The following is a 17,355-nucleotide window of genomic DNA, read 5'->3' on the forward strand; positions in this document are numbered from 1 at the left end:
AATTATTATTTTAACATTTTTTGTATTATGTATTTAGTTATAGTTAATTTTATAGTTATTGATCGATCATATATATAGTTTTAATGTTATATAAAATGACTTTGAAATCTGAAAATGTAGGTAGGGAAAATTGCATGAAAATATACAATTTGTCCTTATCTACACCTATGCTTCATTTTATAACCGACGGTATAAGTTTTTTGTGACAGTTTTGAAATGGCACAAAATTTTTGACGTCACTTCCAAACCGAAGCAAAATGTTATAAAGAACATTTTATATTTTGCGTCAGTTTTCAAATAACGAAAATTATATTTTGCGTCTTTTTAAAAACGACGCAAATAAAATACTATTTACGTCTACGGATTATACGTCGGTTTTGTAGACCGACGCAAAATCTTTATATGTCACTTATAAAACGACAAAAATACCCCTTTTTGTAATTGTTCTAAAAACAAAAAAGAATATAACAAGTACTAGACAAATGATCAATCACAATTATCATTTTAGCTCATTAGAAAATCTTTATGTCATCAATTGTTTATGTAAGGTAAATTCGTAACAATTTTGATTTATGACACTAAAAGTTCATACTTCTATCCACAAGAGAAGAAACATTATCATTCCACTTTGTCTCCTAATAAATGACAAGTGCCAAGATGCCAAGATATCATTCTAATTAATAAACTACATTTAAAAATTGAAGAAAACAATGCTTCTGTCTTGTTGAAGTCACCTGCCTATTTAAAAAGCAAACCATGCTCAATTTATTAGGATTCTTTACATAATGGACCAAACCCAGCATTGCAAATGTATTTTTTTATTTTCTGTTTGCTAGTTTTAGTGCTCTTAGATTTGAATCTTTACATTGATTGATATCAAGCAGACATGTAGATTGGCAAATAGTAAATCGTTTCATTTGATGAATAATTCCATAACAATGAATTTGGCAAAGTAAACAAACAAATTTGATTAGTATTGCTACTTGGAGTCGTAAAGGCTAATTCTAACCTGGTGCTCCAAGAAGACCATTCAAGCTCTGCTTTGTAGATTGTATCATTCCATGCAAGATTTTAAACAGAAAAAGATCAAAAGTTACAAGAATCGATCAATTAATACAATGATTTGAAGGATTACTTTTCTAATTCCTTACTCACATCTATTCAAAGTGGCAACACCATTAATAATAATGGGTGAAGACCAACTATATATATTGTCTAGCTTTTATGAACATAATAACGAGAAAGGTAATTTAAATTTATCTGCTTGAAGCCAAAAAGATCCCGATCATGCTCCATTAACTACAATAGTTTCAGAGAAAGCGTGATTGGTAAAACAACCACTCACCCCTAAAACAGTGAATAGGAGAACCAACCAGACAGAAGGGTCCCTATTTCGTTTCAATTTTAAAAGAATATATCTCAATTGGATAAACATATACATGTAATTTAATTTAAAAAAAATTGAATAGTTTGAGAGCAGTATGAATCAAGATTAAATGCGTACAATGAAAGATAAGTATTTTCGTTCAATCAAATTTATGTGAGAAAAGATATTCAATGATCAATTCTATCATAATAAGAAGAACAATAAGAAAAACCAATAGTATAGAATTAGTGACTATGTACAGAACGAAGAACAATTTGATCACAACAATGTTAAGAAAGATACTACTTAAATTGTATTTAGAAGCCCACCAATGGTCCCTTCAAAAAAAAGAAAAGCCTACCAATGGTTTTAGGAACTGCTTCTCCAAAGATACCCATAATTATGCAACCTGATCAAACATTAAAACAAGTGTTGATTTTACTAATTCATAAAAAGGGAAGCAATATCCAAAAATTTGTTCTTCTCAATGAACAAGAAACCAGATGTAAAGGTTATTTTACTCATTTTCAAACTTAATAATCTCATTCTATCAAATATCAATTTGCTCAGAATCATAAGCAATAACAAATCAAATATGATTATGTGCAAATTGTCAACCAATATTCAAATCACTCATACCAATGGGCTTTTCCTCGATCTCTATGTTGAAATAAACTTTGTGGGTCACTTTTTCTAAATACAAAACTATTCCCTGTGAAACATTCAAATAAAAAATAATGAACCATTCTTTGAATACCAAAACAAAGGGTCCAATTACAAAGACAAAGGCATATAAATTACCTCATAGGGCTCCTTTTCGACAATAGCTTGTACAAGTCTTCGCTTAATGTGCTTTGAGATCAGTTACCCAAACATTAAACTTAGAACAATTACAATTGATCATAATAAAAAAGGGGATCTTTCATAAACCCATTATCCTCTCAAATTTATATAGCTAACAAATTACCTTTTTGCATTTTCTTCTTGAAGGCAGTCTTCAGTTATATTATGAGCAGCTGATTTTGAATTATTTTTTTTCTATAGCCAATTATAATAGCGAGTCACAATCGAATCGTATCAACAATAAATGTACGGAGATACGAAAAGGCTAGTTTACCGCATTATAGGTGCTAAAAATGCTTAACATTCGAATTGATAAGGCGATAGAGCTCCTCCAACTCTGTAGAAGAGAAAATGGCCATATCAAATTGTACGATGTCCTTTGGAACAATGCATCGCTAATCTTAGAATCTCCAATAATACTCTCTCGCCTGCTTCTCCATCCTTCGTAGAACTAAATCTCAATGAATCCTATCACCACCACCATTGGAGAAGTCTACAATTCCAAAATTAGATATATTATACGAAAGAAAAAAAAATTGCAGAAAAAGAATATGATGAATCGAAAAAGAAAATGAATTTTAACTTTGAGCCTTGTGGTAGCGTTATCACAGATGGAGAATGTAAGTGAGATCCCTGCTTTTCAATTTCTCTTTCTTTCGAATTGAAACGAAACTTGAATTGGAGTTTTTTGTTTAATAAAATCAATTATTTTTAATGTGTGCAAACTTACGATTAAATCAGCTTCAATCGTTCCTTCTTCAATGCAATTGAAATCAAAGGGGTGAAGAATGTCTACGGGTCAATCGATGTAGGTTTGGGTTTGAGAGAGAAGATCGAATAAAGGTCAATCGCAATAACGAGGAAGAAGAATAACAATTATTTATTAGTATAAAATTAAGTAACGGATGTTAAACTCTCTGTTAAATGTATCAGAAAAATAAAAATACTATCGTTAAACCAAGAATTGTCGTTAGATATTAAAAATATATAAAGATATGTATGAGTGGGTATTCCATATGGGTGCACTCTTAATGGGTATTCCATATGGGTAAAATTAAAAAAATTTGAGTTTTTATGCTTAATTTTTCTATCTAATTAAAAATATTTCTCATTTTTATATAATATGGGCTGAGATTGTTCCATCGGTAAAAAAAAAATTAAAAAAAAAATAGCAAGAAAAATAAGAAAAGAAAAAGTTGAGTTTGACTTAAATATTTTTGTATGAACATATTTTTGATATAGTGTAAAAAGAGATATTTTTTGATACTTTTTTAATTAAGTAGTTAAATTAAGCATAGAAATTTAAATTTGTGATTTCATTATTCGTTATTAGATCAAAATTCGATAGTCTGATATTTTTAAAATTAATTTTTAGTTAAATTTTTTTAGTAACCATTCATAGGTAATACCCATTAAGAAGTGTTATGTATGTGTTCTGTATATGTATATATATAAATAATCATATATACTTGTAACAAATATAATGAAAGCCTAAGTTTTATAGTTTATTATACCTATACATATATGTGCCAAAATAAATTATATAAATGTAAAGATAAATGCAATTAGTACTACAAGCTACAATAATAGCAAAGATAGAATATATTATATAACAGAAGTGAAATGTGAAAAAAAAAAATAGAAAATCACTAGTTGGGTTGGGCAGGTTATTTTGGTTTAATTGGGTGGGTTGGACCTATTTTCAACCCGCCCAATTAATAGATTGGGCAGTTTATAATATTATCGGATTTTTTCTGTTTATATTTTTCGTTGGGTTTTTCGATTTGATATGGGCGAATTATTCTGTTTGGGCGGTTTACGAAAATTTATGTACAACTCCTAATCCCAATATTTGAATACAAAGTACGTAAGCTTATACCAAAATAAGGAGAACACTTGAAAAACCATATTTAGAGAGCATATGGGAATCTCAACAACCTATAATAACCTTCATCCTTATTGTGCTCCTTACATTTCTTAATTCATGCATCAATCTTACCCTTCATAGAGTGAATAATCATTTCATAACTGTAACGCCTTAATGCTAAGGCACGTTACAGTGCTTTTTCGAATATAGTGCAATCTTTGCTAATCAAAGAATTTTCTCGAAAAACGTGTCAAATTAAAACTTTTGCATTAAATATTAAACTTTGTAATATAATAAAATATTTACAAGTGCCGGGATCCCGTTTTTAAACTTTGTAAAATTAACTTTTCAAAATATACATTTATTACAGGTCGCACAACGACTATCAAAATACAATCCCCAGATGTCCCGAGACCGAACACTCCAGGTCGCGCTGCTTTGACATGTACAATCCCACCCGAGCTCAGGTTCACTCCTGTTCAGCGTTCGCCTTTTCTTTACCTACACATGGAAGCAGAACTGTGAGTCGACAGACTCAGTAAGAAATGCATATAACATATCATATAATTTTCGACCTGTAAATAGGCGCTCATACACCTATTTACAGGGCTTAACAGATGAGTATGAACGTTCTAACTACGATACGACCATGTACCATGTACCACATGCACCCAGTATACCATCGTACTAGTGTAGGTAGGGTATGGACCGCACCTTGAGTACCGTCAAGTGTTGTACCACAGACACCTTGTACCTTTCCGTACAAGTGCTGGTAACACCATGATGTACTTCCACACATCATACACCTTACCAATACACTCTGTACCGCAACCGTACAAGTGTTGGTAGTGTATGAATCACAACAAATAAGCATGTATATACATTAACACATACATACATTCGAATATCCATATCACACATTATACACAGTTCTTACCTGTTTTCCGAATTCAAGTGTGCTGGCCGATCTGAACGGAAATCTTGTGCTAGATGGATGCCCTTAGGTTGAGTTCCCCCCTTGAAACCTTGCTGAAAATCCAAAGAAATGAAAGCAAAAATCTGGTTTTGCCTTTGATTTTCCCCAGCCGAAAGCAAGAGAGAGAGAGAGGAAATGGTTGAGATGGTTTTCTATGTTTTTCTATTTTCTCAAAATGAAATAAAGATTAGGAAAATCCTTTTCCTTGCTGAATATAGTTTGGCTAGGTGTCAACTAACCAAAAAGCCACCTATTCCCCATTTTCCCAAATGACAAAAATGCCCTTTAAGTTATAACTTAGGTATTTCTAAAGCTAGGGGTAAAATGGTCAAATTCCATAACCCCGCTCAACCCCGATAATTATTTCCTTTTAAAATATTTCCCACTAAGAAATAAGGTTCTAAACTTACCCATGTGATCAATCTAGCCATCCATCGCATTTTCCGTTGTCGCCGAACAAAATTACAAAAATATTATATTCCACATATAAACTAAATCATACCCCTAGAGTCTAATAAAATCTCCGGAATTGAGAAATTATAACTCTAATATTTATTTCTAAATATTGGGATCTACAATTAAATTAATTCACAAATAATAATAAAATAATAAAAGTTAGTGCTAATTGCCTTTACTAAACCAAATTACTAAAGCGGTCATTACAATTATCCCCCCGTTAATAGGATTTCGTCCTCGAAATCTAACCTGAATAGCTCTGGATGTTGAGTCCTCATATCTGACTCCAATTCCCAGGTGGCTTCTTCCACCTTACTGTTCCTCCAGAGCACCTTAACCAGTGCAATAGTCTTGTTCCGAAGAACTTTGTCCTTTCTATCCATAATCTGCACAGGTTGTTCTTCATAGGTTAAGTCTGGCTGCAGTTCAAGGGCTTCATAACTCAAGACATGAGTCGGGTCTGACACGTATTTCCTTAACATAGAAATGTGAAATACGTCATGAACAGCCGATAATGCTGGTGGTAAGGCTAGCCGATACGCTACCTGCCCGACCTTCTCAAGTATCTGAAATGGCCCAATGAACCTAGGGCTTAACTTACCCTTCTTCCCGAAGCGCCTAATACCTTTCATTGGTAAAACCCGCAGGAAAACATGTTCCCCTGCCTGAAATGTAACATCTCTGCGCTTCGGATCAGCATAACTTTTCTGCCTGCTTTGAGCTGCAAGCATCCAAGCTTTGATCTTATCAATTGTCTCATTGGTTTTCTACACTAACTCTGGACCCAAGTACTTCCTTTCTCCCGTCTCTTCCCAATGAATAGGAGAACGATATTTTCTACCATATAACATCTCATAGGGAGCCATCCCTTTTGTACTCTGGTAGCTATTGTTGTACGAGAATCCAATTAAAGGCAAGTACTTACTCCATGAACCCTCAAAGTCAATGACACAGGCTCGTAGTAAGTCTTCCAATATCTGAATTGTTCTTTTTCACTGACCATCCGTTTGAGGGTGAAAGGTTGTGCTAAACTTTAACTTGGTACCCATAGCCTTCTGAAGACTCACCCAAAATTTTGATGTGAACTTTGGATCCCTGTCTGACACAATAGATTTAGGGACTCCATGGAGACGAACTATCTCCTTCACACATAATGCAACGTACTGATCCACGGAATATGTAACTTTCACTAGTAGAAAGTGAGCTGATTCGTGAATCTGTCCACTATGACCCACACTGAATCATACATTCCCGTAGTTTTAGGTAATTCAGTTACAAAATCCATTGTAATGTCCTCTCACTTCCATTTAGGAAGGACTAAAGGTTGTAATAACCCTACCGGCCTCTGATGATCAACCTTAATCTGCTGGCAGGTTAATCACTTGGACACGTAGTCCACCACATCTCTTTTCATCCCATACCACCAGAAGTAGGGTTTCAAATCCTGATACATTTTGGTGGTTCCCGGATGCAACGAATAAGGCGTGGTGTGAGCTTCATCCAGTATTTCTTTCTTAAGCTCATCAACACTAGGAACACAAACTCGAGCTTTATATAACAACATTCCATTGTTCGAGACTGAAAAGCCTCTAGGCCGACCAGCCATTACTTCTTCTCGAACCTTAACTAGCTCAGGATCTTCTAGCTGTGCCTTTCTGATTCTCTCTAACAGATCAGATTGAAGTGTTAAATTATGTAATTTCCCGACCACGAACTCAATTCCTGCACTAACCATTTCCGAGGCCAGTTGAGGAGCTATCATAACCGTAGTACAAACTTGCCCGGGACCTTTTCTGCTTAAAGCATCGGCCACAACATTGGCTTTCCCGGGGTGATACAGTATTTCACAATCGTAGTCTTTAACCAACTCCAACCACCTTCTCTGCCTCATATTCAGATCTTTCTGGGTGAAAAAGTATTTGAGACTCTTATGATCTGTATAAATTTCACACTTTTCACCGTAAAGATAATGTCGCCATATCTTTAAAGCAAAAACCACAGCAGCGAGCTCTAAGTCATAAGTTGGATAACGCTGCTCATAATCTTTCAATTGACGAGAGGCATAGGCAGCTTGCATCAAAACACATCCCAAACCCTGTCTGGAGGCATCACAATAAACCACAAATTTCTCTTGATCTGATGGCAAAGCTAACACTAGAGCTGTTATCAAACGTTGCTTCAACTCCTGAAAACTTGTTTCACACTTATCTGGCCACACAAATCTTTGATTTTTCTTGGTCAATTCGGTTAGGGGCATAGAAAGTTTAGAAAATCCTTCGACAAAACGTCGATAATATCCTGCTAACCCGAGAAAACTTCGAACTTCCGTCACAGACTTGGGCCTCGGCCAATTCTTCACTGATTCCACCTTGTTTGGATCGACCATAATTCCATTCTTTCCAACAATATGACCTAGAAAGGACACCTCAGACAACCAGAATTTGCACTTTTTGAACTTGGCATACAACTTGTGATCCCTAAGTCGCTGTAATACCATTTGAAGATGATGCTCGTGCTCCTCTTCTGATTCAGAGTATACAAGGATGTCATCGATAAACACTATAACGCAGTTATCGAGGAAATCCTTGAATACCCTATTCATAAGATCCATAAAGGCCGCAGGAGCATTAGTCAATTCGAATGACATTACCAGAAACTCATAGTGCCCATATCTGGTTCTAAAAGCAGTCTTCGGTATGTCCTCCTCCTGAATTCTGAGTTGATGATAACCAGACCGTAAATCAATCTTCGAAAACACTGTCTTTCCCTGAAGCTGATCGAACAAATCGTCGATTCTGGGCAACGGGTACTTGTTCTTAATCGTTAGCTTGTTAAGTTCCTGATAATCGATACACATTCTGAGGGAACCATCCTTCTTTTTCATAAAGAGAATCGGAGCTCCCCAGGGCGATACACTGGGTCGAATAAACCCAATATCAAGCATCCCCTGAAGCTGCAACTTAAGCTCCTTGAGTTCTGCTGGAGCCATCCTATATGGAGCTTTAGAAACAGGTTCGACTCCAGATGCCAGATCAATTACAAAGTCGATCTCTCGCTGTGGCGGCAATCCCTGCAACTCCTCGGGAAACACATCAAGAAAATCTTTTACCACCCTGACTTCCTCAGGCCCAAATGTTTCAGGTCTGCTGGAGTCAAAAACCACCGCTAGAAATCCTACACAACCACTGCATAGTAAATCCCTAGCCCTTAATGCAGAAATAACCGGGTGTTAGGTTTTATGCCCTAAATAAAACTCCATTTCAATGTAATTTATTTTATTCAACATCAATAAAGAAACAGAAGTATTTTTCATTCATTTGTGTATGTTTTGGCTCACTTTATCAATTGCTTGTCTAATTGATTTATAAATTCATCTTAAACCCTTTTCACATACTTGATCATGTTTATTGTGATGTCATCACATTGGAAAGTAAACATGACTATGTGAATAAAGTTTCCTAGATTTATCAGACACAGGGTTTTACTGATATGATAATCTACAACAAGAGTTTACTTGTATTTGGAGAAATACTATGTTCTTTCCAGAACATTGGTTAAAGTAAAGCTCAGGTTGGATGCATGGAGTATGCATTGGAAGGGACCGATATTGAACTTTGATTTAGATTTAATTAAACTTACCGTAAAATCTATTCAAGTCAATATCGCCAAGTTGATCCTAGATCAAATGATCTTAATCCTGTTATGAGTAGGCTCAATCTTGAAAGGCTATTCGTGTTCTTTGATTTGTTAGTTAAGCCTACTTTTAGGTCAGGGTGATACGTACATTTTGGGAACACGGTAGTGCAATTGAGTGGGAGCGCTAGCATAAACATGGAATCTATAGCTTCTATCTGGCAAATAGTAAGCAAAGGATGATTTCCTTCGAGCTTGACCAAACGAAAATAAATGGTGGAGATCTCATTTCACATAAGCTGAAATATCATTTATACGGGGTCAAGTGTTTTAAGGATAAAATACATAGTAGGGTGTTACGGTAATTTAATCCCTTTGCTGTGTAGATCATTCATATAGAGGATCATTGATCACATTAGGATTATAACAATGGATAACTAATGATGTGTCTATATGGTGGAACATATAGAGCATTCTATATACTGAGAGTGCAATTCTAAGTTCTATGCGTGGATTCAACGAAGAATTAATAAGTTAGTGAATTTTAGTTTCTTGATCTACTTATTGGAAGCTCGGTTATATAGACCCATGGTCCCCCCACTAGTTGAGATAATATTGCTTGTAAGACTCATGTAATTGGTTTTGATTAATCAATTATAATTCACGAATTAGACTATGTCTATTTGTGAAATTTTCACTAAGTAAGGGCGAAATTGTAAAGAAAGAGTTAATAGGGGCATATTTGTTAATTATGATACTTTGTATGGTTCAATTAATAAATATGATAAATGACAATATTATTTAATAATTATTTATAGTTATTAAATAGTTAGAATTGGCATTTAAATGATTGATTTAAGAAATTGGCATTTTTGAGAAAATCAGATACAAAAGGTGTTAAAATTGTAAAATTGCAAAAATCAAGGCCCAGTTCACCTAGCCAGGGCCGGCCACCTATTTTATCTTTTTTAATTGATTTTTTCATTATTTTAATGCCATATAATTCAAATCTAACCCTAGTGGAATGCTATAAATAGATAGTGAAGGCTTCAGGAAAAACACACTTTTCTGAATCAGAAAAACTTGAGCCTCCACTCTCTTCTCTAGCCGCCACTCTCTCTCTCTATTCTTCCTCTATATTTCGAACTTCTCTTAGTGATTAGAGTAGTGCCCACACACATCAAGCAATACCTCAATCGTAGTGAGGAAGATCGTGAAGAAAGATCATCAGCAAAGGAGATTCAGCATCAAGGATTCAGAGAAGAAGATCCAGGTTCAGATCTTGATAATACTCTGCTACAGAAAGGAATCAAGGGTTAGAGATCTGAACGGAAGGAGTCATTTAATTTCGCTGCACCCAATGTAAGGTTTCTTAAACTTTATATGTGTTTAATTTATCGTTTTAGAAAGTTCATATTTAGGATGTTAATAAACATACTTGTGAGTAGATCTAAGATCCTGGTAAAATAATTTCCAACAACTGGCCTCAGAGCCATGGTAATTGATTTACTTGCAAGAAATTTGGACTTTAAAACGATTATTTGTATGTTCTTTGGATGGTATCATGTTGTATTGAGTGTTATTTGATGATTGATTGATGTTTGTGAAATTTTCATAAAAAATAATTGTGATTTCGTTTCTGAAATTATTTTTATTGGATAGTATGGAAAAAATTAAGCAAGTTAGCCTTTTACAGAACTCAATTTGGATTTTATTTGAATTAGTTATGATTTTTTGAAGATTTGACAAAATCGGGGTTGTGCTGATATTTTCGTGCGATCGCAGAACTGTCCGTACAGTTTCGAATTTTTTCTTTTTTCTTCAATTTTTCATACTTTTTCATGGAATTAACTTCCAATTTTTTGTATGGTTTTGTATATATAATATTACTATTCCTAATTCAATTCTAATTATCATTTTGAATTAATTTAATTTTTTTTTAATTTAATTCAAGATATTAGTGTAATTTGAATTTGAATAGAATTAGTATTTATCTTTTTGCTTAAAAATCTATCTTATTTTTAAATTTGATTATATTTTTTTAAATTTAAGGTCAGATTTTATAAGATATTTATAATATCTTTTAAGATATTTATAATATCTTTTTTAAAATATCTTATTTTTTAAGATATTTATAAAATCTTTTAAGATATTTTAAAATATCTTATCTTTTAAGATATTTAAAAATATCTTATCTTTTAAGATTTTTTAATTATATCTTATCTTTTAAGATTTTTTTTTAAATCTTTTTAGATATTTTGACCTTATTTAAATTTAAAATAAGATATTTATAATCATGTAATTTTAAATAGATATAAGATAAAAGTAGGTTTAATTTTAATTTTTTTTTATTTTCGAAATTTAATTTTAATTTCCGAAATTAATTTTTTTTTAAATTATTTTTCGAATATTAAAATATTTTTTTTAATTTAATTTTTTTATTTATTCGAAATTATTTATTTAAAATTAAATAAATCCTACTTCCAACTATCCAGCTAACCCTGTTGCAGGAGTATGTGTTTTAACTTATGTGTAAGTTTTCAAAACCTATTATTACTTGATTGCAAATAGTCATGGTTACTTTTTGCCAGATCTAATGATCTGATGGCTCCCTTGGTCAAGTTAATAATTTGTAACAGGTAAATTTTACAATCTTCTTTCATCTGTGTATGACCTAGCAACATGATAGGACCCATCCAAAGTGTGCCTGTGTGAACCTATGTGTTTAATTTTATTATAGATGCATATAGGTTAATGTTGCTAAAATAAATTATCATAGTTCTTGATAGGATTTATTTAGGCCCATTTAGTTTTTGGGCCTATTCAATTAATAACAGTTGTTCTTATTAAGGTTAAATTCCTCTCTTTTGGGCCTTGTGTGAGAGTTGGGAGCCATAGAAGTGGGTAAGACATACTGAACCCAGCACCCCCTCACACAAACTACCCCAATTGTGAAGGTCCATTTGCCTGATTTGAATGACTGTACTAGGTTAATTAGACTAGTTTAACCTAATTAAAATTGAATTAGCAACATAATTAATTTCATTTATTTTGAAATTAATTTAGAAAATCATAGTTTAAAGAATTTTATATTCTAAGCTAAACTATATGTATTTTCTTGTATTTAATTAAATATAGAATTATAACCATCTAGATTCTTTCTGGAACTTATTTTAAATTTTTCATTAAATATTCCTATTTAAGTTGATATTTAGTTATCCATAACTAACCAACTTAAATCTGAATATCTTTTGAATTCAAAATTTCAAAATTAAGTTGAGGAATTTTAGGAATTGGTTATTAAGATTCTTTAGATATTTTTTAAGTTGATATTTTTCAAATATTAACTTAAAATGGAATATTTTAGATATTTTTAGGTTAATATCTTTTTGAATATTAACTTAAAATATCTACAAAATTAAGTGGTTACAACTTAATTTTGAATTTAATTAAATCTGATTTGAAAGATATTTAAGTTGATTTTTTTTAGATTCTTCTGAAACAACTTAAACAAGATATTTTCAAATTTGTTCCATTTTATATTCAAATTATTTTTTTTTGAATTTAATTAATAATTGAAAATTAATTAAAGTTGATTTTTTATTTAAATCAATTTTGATTTTTAATTTTTCATTATTATATTATGGAACTTATTCGATATTTATTTGAATTTATTTTTCAAATTTAAATAATAATTGAAAATTAATTAAAGTTGATTTTATTTAAACCAACTTTAGTTTGTAATTTTTCATTATTATAATATCGAATTTAAATGATTATACAAAATACATATATTATTTTTTAAATAATGAGCTTTTAATCAAGAGACATTCGATTTCCATTGTGGGTTTTACACCGCGTTTGTTTTAGTGAGTAATCCTCCCTAATGGAGGAACGTTCATTAGCAATTTCGCACCGTTTAACCTCGCATGATAAGTAGTTTGTAAGTGTTTTGTATGGTATAGATCACCCTAATGGTGGCGACCATACTTGACTTGCAGGTTATGAAACAATGGTGGAAGCTCATAAGATAGAATTGCCTTGACTCTCGCCTAAACGGGACAACGCTGAATTCCAATCTTGATCGAATAAAAGGTTGCTAGAATGGTTATCATTTTAGATGAGCTGACAACTCTATTCAATGAATGATGCTTTGACTCTCGCCTAAACGGGACACTGTATCAGTTTGTTGAAATACCTTGGAAAATAAACTATGTTAGATTTAGTATTTCTATAACATATGTCATTACTTGTTATTTTCTAAATTGTGTATGAATTTATGAGCCAAAACCTTACTTCTGTTTTATTGATGTGTTGTAGTGTCATTATGAATAACCCACCCCCCGATCCTCTCTTAGTTACTATCTTAGCAAAAGAACTCTATAGTGTGAAGATGCATCCTGGTAGTTGCATTAACTCGCACCTGTTGATGATGAATCTGAAGTTCCAAAAGGCAAATCTACTAGGAATTGATTTATCAAGAGAACAATGGGTCCAACTTATCCTCAATAGTCTTCCTCCGGAGTATAATGAACTTGTTATCTCTTACATGATCAACAATTCTAACTCCTCCGACATGGACAAGCTCGAAGCAGAATTACGAGCCCATGAACGGAACTTGATTGCAATGGGTCCCCCTGGGTTTGCAATCAATAATCGAAGGAAAAGGACTAGGTATGAAGGATCTAGCAAAACTGCTTCTTCAAGTACAATTATCAGACATAATCTTCTATGTTCGAATTGTAATGGAAAGGGTCATCATGAAGAACGATGTCCCAAGCTTCTAAACAATTCAAACGAAGGTAATGCTTTTGTCTTTGAATCATGTGTTATAGAGAACGACAAATCCATCTGGATTGTTGATTCTGGGTCTACTAACAATGTATGTTCTTCACTGCAGTTGCTTGAAACTTGGGAAAATCTACTTCCAGGAGAGTTACAGCTTAAAGTTGGCAATGGCGAATTAGTATCGGTCAAAGCTAGAGGAAAAGCCCGCATCAAGTTTCAACAAAGATTTTTAATTTTAGAAAATGCTTTATTTATTCCAAACTTTAGTAGAAACTTGATTAGTGTCTCATGTTTGCAAACACAATCTTATATATTGAATTTTTCGAGTACAAATTGTTCAATTTCTCGTAATGGATTTCAAATATGTGTTGCTATAATGGAACAAGGGCTTTATGTTTTAAGACCGAGTACTCAAATCTCACTAAATAGTGAACTTTTCAGTGTAGCTAGACCTAGAAACCTAAAAAGAAAAGAGATTGATAATGATGATCAAACTTATCTATGACATTTACGTTTAGGTCATATAGGCTTTGATAGACTTAATAGGCTCACCAAAGACGGTCCATTGAAAAATGTCGTCTTAGGTGAACTGCCAGTATGCGAGTCCTGTCTAGAAGGAATAATGACTAAACGTTCTTTCTCTGCAAAGGGAGAGCGTGCCAAAATCCCTCTAGGGTTAGTGCATTCCGATGTCTGCGGACCTTTGAATGTCAAAGCCCGAGGTGGTTATGAGTATTTTGTCACTTTCATTGACGATTTCTCTAGATATAGTTTTCTTTACCTAATGCAAAAGAAATCTGAAACGTTTGAAAAGTTTCAAGAATTTCATGCTTTGGCCCAAAACCAATTAGGTAAATCATTAAAGATCTTGCGAACTGATAGGGGTGAAGAATATATGGATATGCAGTTCAAAGATCATTTAATTGAACTTGGAATTGAATCCCAATACACTGCCCCAGCAACTCCACAACAAAATGGAGTTGCAGAAAGAAGAAATCGCACTCTTTTGGAAATGGTTAGGTCTATGCTGAGTTATTCAACTCTGTCTACGTCCTTCTGGGGATATGCTATTCAGATGGCAAATGACATTCTAAATGTTGTTCCATCTAAAGCAGTCCCTAAGACACCCGTCGAACTTTGGAATGGTCGAACACCTAGTTTACGCCATTACAGAATTTGGGGGTGCCCTGCTCATGTCTTAAGAAAGAAAGAAGGCAAACTTGAATCACGTACCGAAGTATGCATGTTTGTCGAAAATTCTAAAGAGACTAGGGGTGGACTATTTTATAGTCACAAGGATAATAAAGTGTTCGTTTCTACAAATGCTACTTTCCTTGAAGAGAACTATATTAAAGACTACAAACCGAAAAGTAAAGTTGTTCTAGAGGAATTGCTATCAGATATAAGTCCTTCCAATGTTCCGTCCTCTTCCACTCGTGAAGAAGACGATCCCACTCCCTCGCCTGAACAACCGAGAAATCTACTACTAAAGTTTCTGTTCAGAAGACAACCGTACCTCGTCGTAGTGGGAGGGTTTCAACAAAACCTGCTCGTTATGGCTTGGATGGTGAAATCAATATGGTCGTAGGTGACGATATTGATGACGATCCATTAACCTATAAACAGGCAATGGCTAGTCCGCAACGGAAACGATGGTCAGCCGGCATGGATTCAGAAATGGATTCCATGAAAAAGAACAAAGTCTGGGAATATGTAGACGCACCTGACGACTATCATCCGATAGGATGCAAGTGGGTTTACAAGAAGAAAAGAGGAGCTGGAGGCGAAGTCGAAACTTTCAAAGCTAGACTTGTAGCCAAGGGTTATACCCAAAGAGAAGGCGTGGACTATGAGGAAACTTTTAGTCCTGTTGCCATGCTCAAATCCATCCGAATTCTTCTCTCCATAGCTGCTGCTTTCGATTATGAAATCTGGCAAATGGATGTCAAGACTGCCTTCCTTAATGGGGTACTTGAAGAAACCATCTATATGGAGCAACCAGAAGGTTATGTTCTTCCTGGGCAAGAAAAGAAAGTTTGCAAATTAAACAGGTCTATCTATGGACTTAAGCAAGCTTCTCGCTCATGGAACAAGAGGTTTGATGAAATCATCAAGACCTACGGCTTTCTTCAGAATGAAGATGAACCTTGTGTTTACCAACTCAAGGAAGACCAAATAGTAGTATTCCTGGTCCTTTATGTTGATGACATTTTGATCATTGGAAACAATGTCAAGAAAATGACTCACATTAAGGAATGGCTCAACACTCAATTCGATATGAAAGATTTGGGTGAAGCAGCCTATGTTCTTGGTATTCAGATTATAAGAAACCGGAAGAACAGATCTCTAGCTCTCTCTCAAACAACCTACATCGACAAAGTCTTAGAGAGATTCTCCATGAGCAACACCAATGGGGCAAACATGCCTTCTAGATATGGTATTCGTCTATCTAAGGAACAGTCTCCGACTGATCCTCAAGAGATAGAGGACATGGCGAAAATTCCCTATGCCTCTGCAGTTGGAAGTCTAATGTATGCAATGTTATGCACTAGACCTGACATCTGTTATGCTGTTGGAATCGTGAGCAGGTATCAGTCTAATCCAGGACAAGAACATTGGAATGCAGTTAAGTATATTCTGAAATACTTAAAGAGTACAAGGAATCTTGTGTTAGTCTACAAGGGTGGTGCTTTAAATCCCATAGGCTACACTGATTCAGATTTCCAGGCAAGTCTTGAAGACAGGAAATCAACATCTGGAATGGTGTTTACTCTTGGGGGTGGGGCAGTGGTTTGGAGAAGTGCTAAACAAACCGCAATATCGGACTCAACTATGGAAGCTGAATACATAGCAGCAGCCGAAGCTGCTAAAGAGCTTGTCTGGCTAAGAAAGTTCTTCACCAGCATAGGAGTTGTTCCTGGAATGGAAAAGCCTCTGGTACTACTCTGTGATAACAATGGAGCAATAGCAAACAGCAAAGAACCTCGAAGCCACAAGAGAAGCAAACACATTGAAAGGAAGTATCACATTATCAGAGAATACGTGGCAAGAGGGGATGTACTAGTTGAGAAAGTTGACACAGAGGACAACCTAGCTGATCCATTTACCAAAGTCTTGGCTGTGACAGCCTTTGAAAAGCACCGTCAGAATTTAGGGTTAATTGATATGTACTAATTAGTTTTATATTAGTGCAAGTGGGAGTTTGTTAGGTTTCATGCCCTAAATAAAACTCCATTTCAATGTAATCTATTTTATTCAACATCAATAAAGAAACAAAAGTATTTTTCATTCATTTGTGTATGTTTTGGCTCACTTTATCAATTGCTTGTCTAATTGATTTATAAATTCATCTTAAACCCTTTTCACATACTTGATCATGTTTATTGTGATGTCATCACATTGGAAAGTAAACATGACTATGTGAAT

General features: G+C 34.0%; 1 non-coding gene across 2 annotated transcripts; it reads right to left on the reverse strand.

The window, feature by feature from the left end:
- Positions 1 to 664: 664 nt before the first annotated feature.
- Positions 665 to 3,085, reverse strand: LOC115702231 (uncharacterized). 2 transcript variants are annotated; one of them, XR_004008825.2, is made up of 5 exons: positions 2,940 to 3,085; positions 2,484 to 2,702; positions 2,168 to 2,404; positions 2,006 to 2,078; positions 665 to 1,775 (listed from the first exon to the last, which is right to left on the reverse strand). It is a non-coding gene; the product is annotated as an uncharacterized LOC115702231 (transcript). The 2 variants fall into 2 exon arrangements; XR_009683310.1 differs by having other exon boundaries at positions 2,168 to 2,702.
- Positions 3,086 to 17,355: the final 14,270 nt, after the last annotated feature.

The sequence above is a fragment of the Cannabis sativa genome, chromosome 1, assembly GCF_029168945.1.
Source record: "Cannabis sativa cultivar Pink pepper isolate KNU-18-1 chromosome 1, ASM2916894v1, whole genome shotgun sequence".
Classification (NCBI taxonomy): Eukaryota; Viridiplantae; Streptophyta; class Magnoliopsida; order Rosales; family Cannabaceae; genus Cannabis; species Cannabis sativa.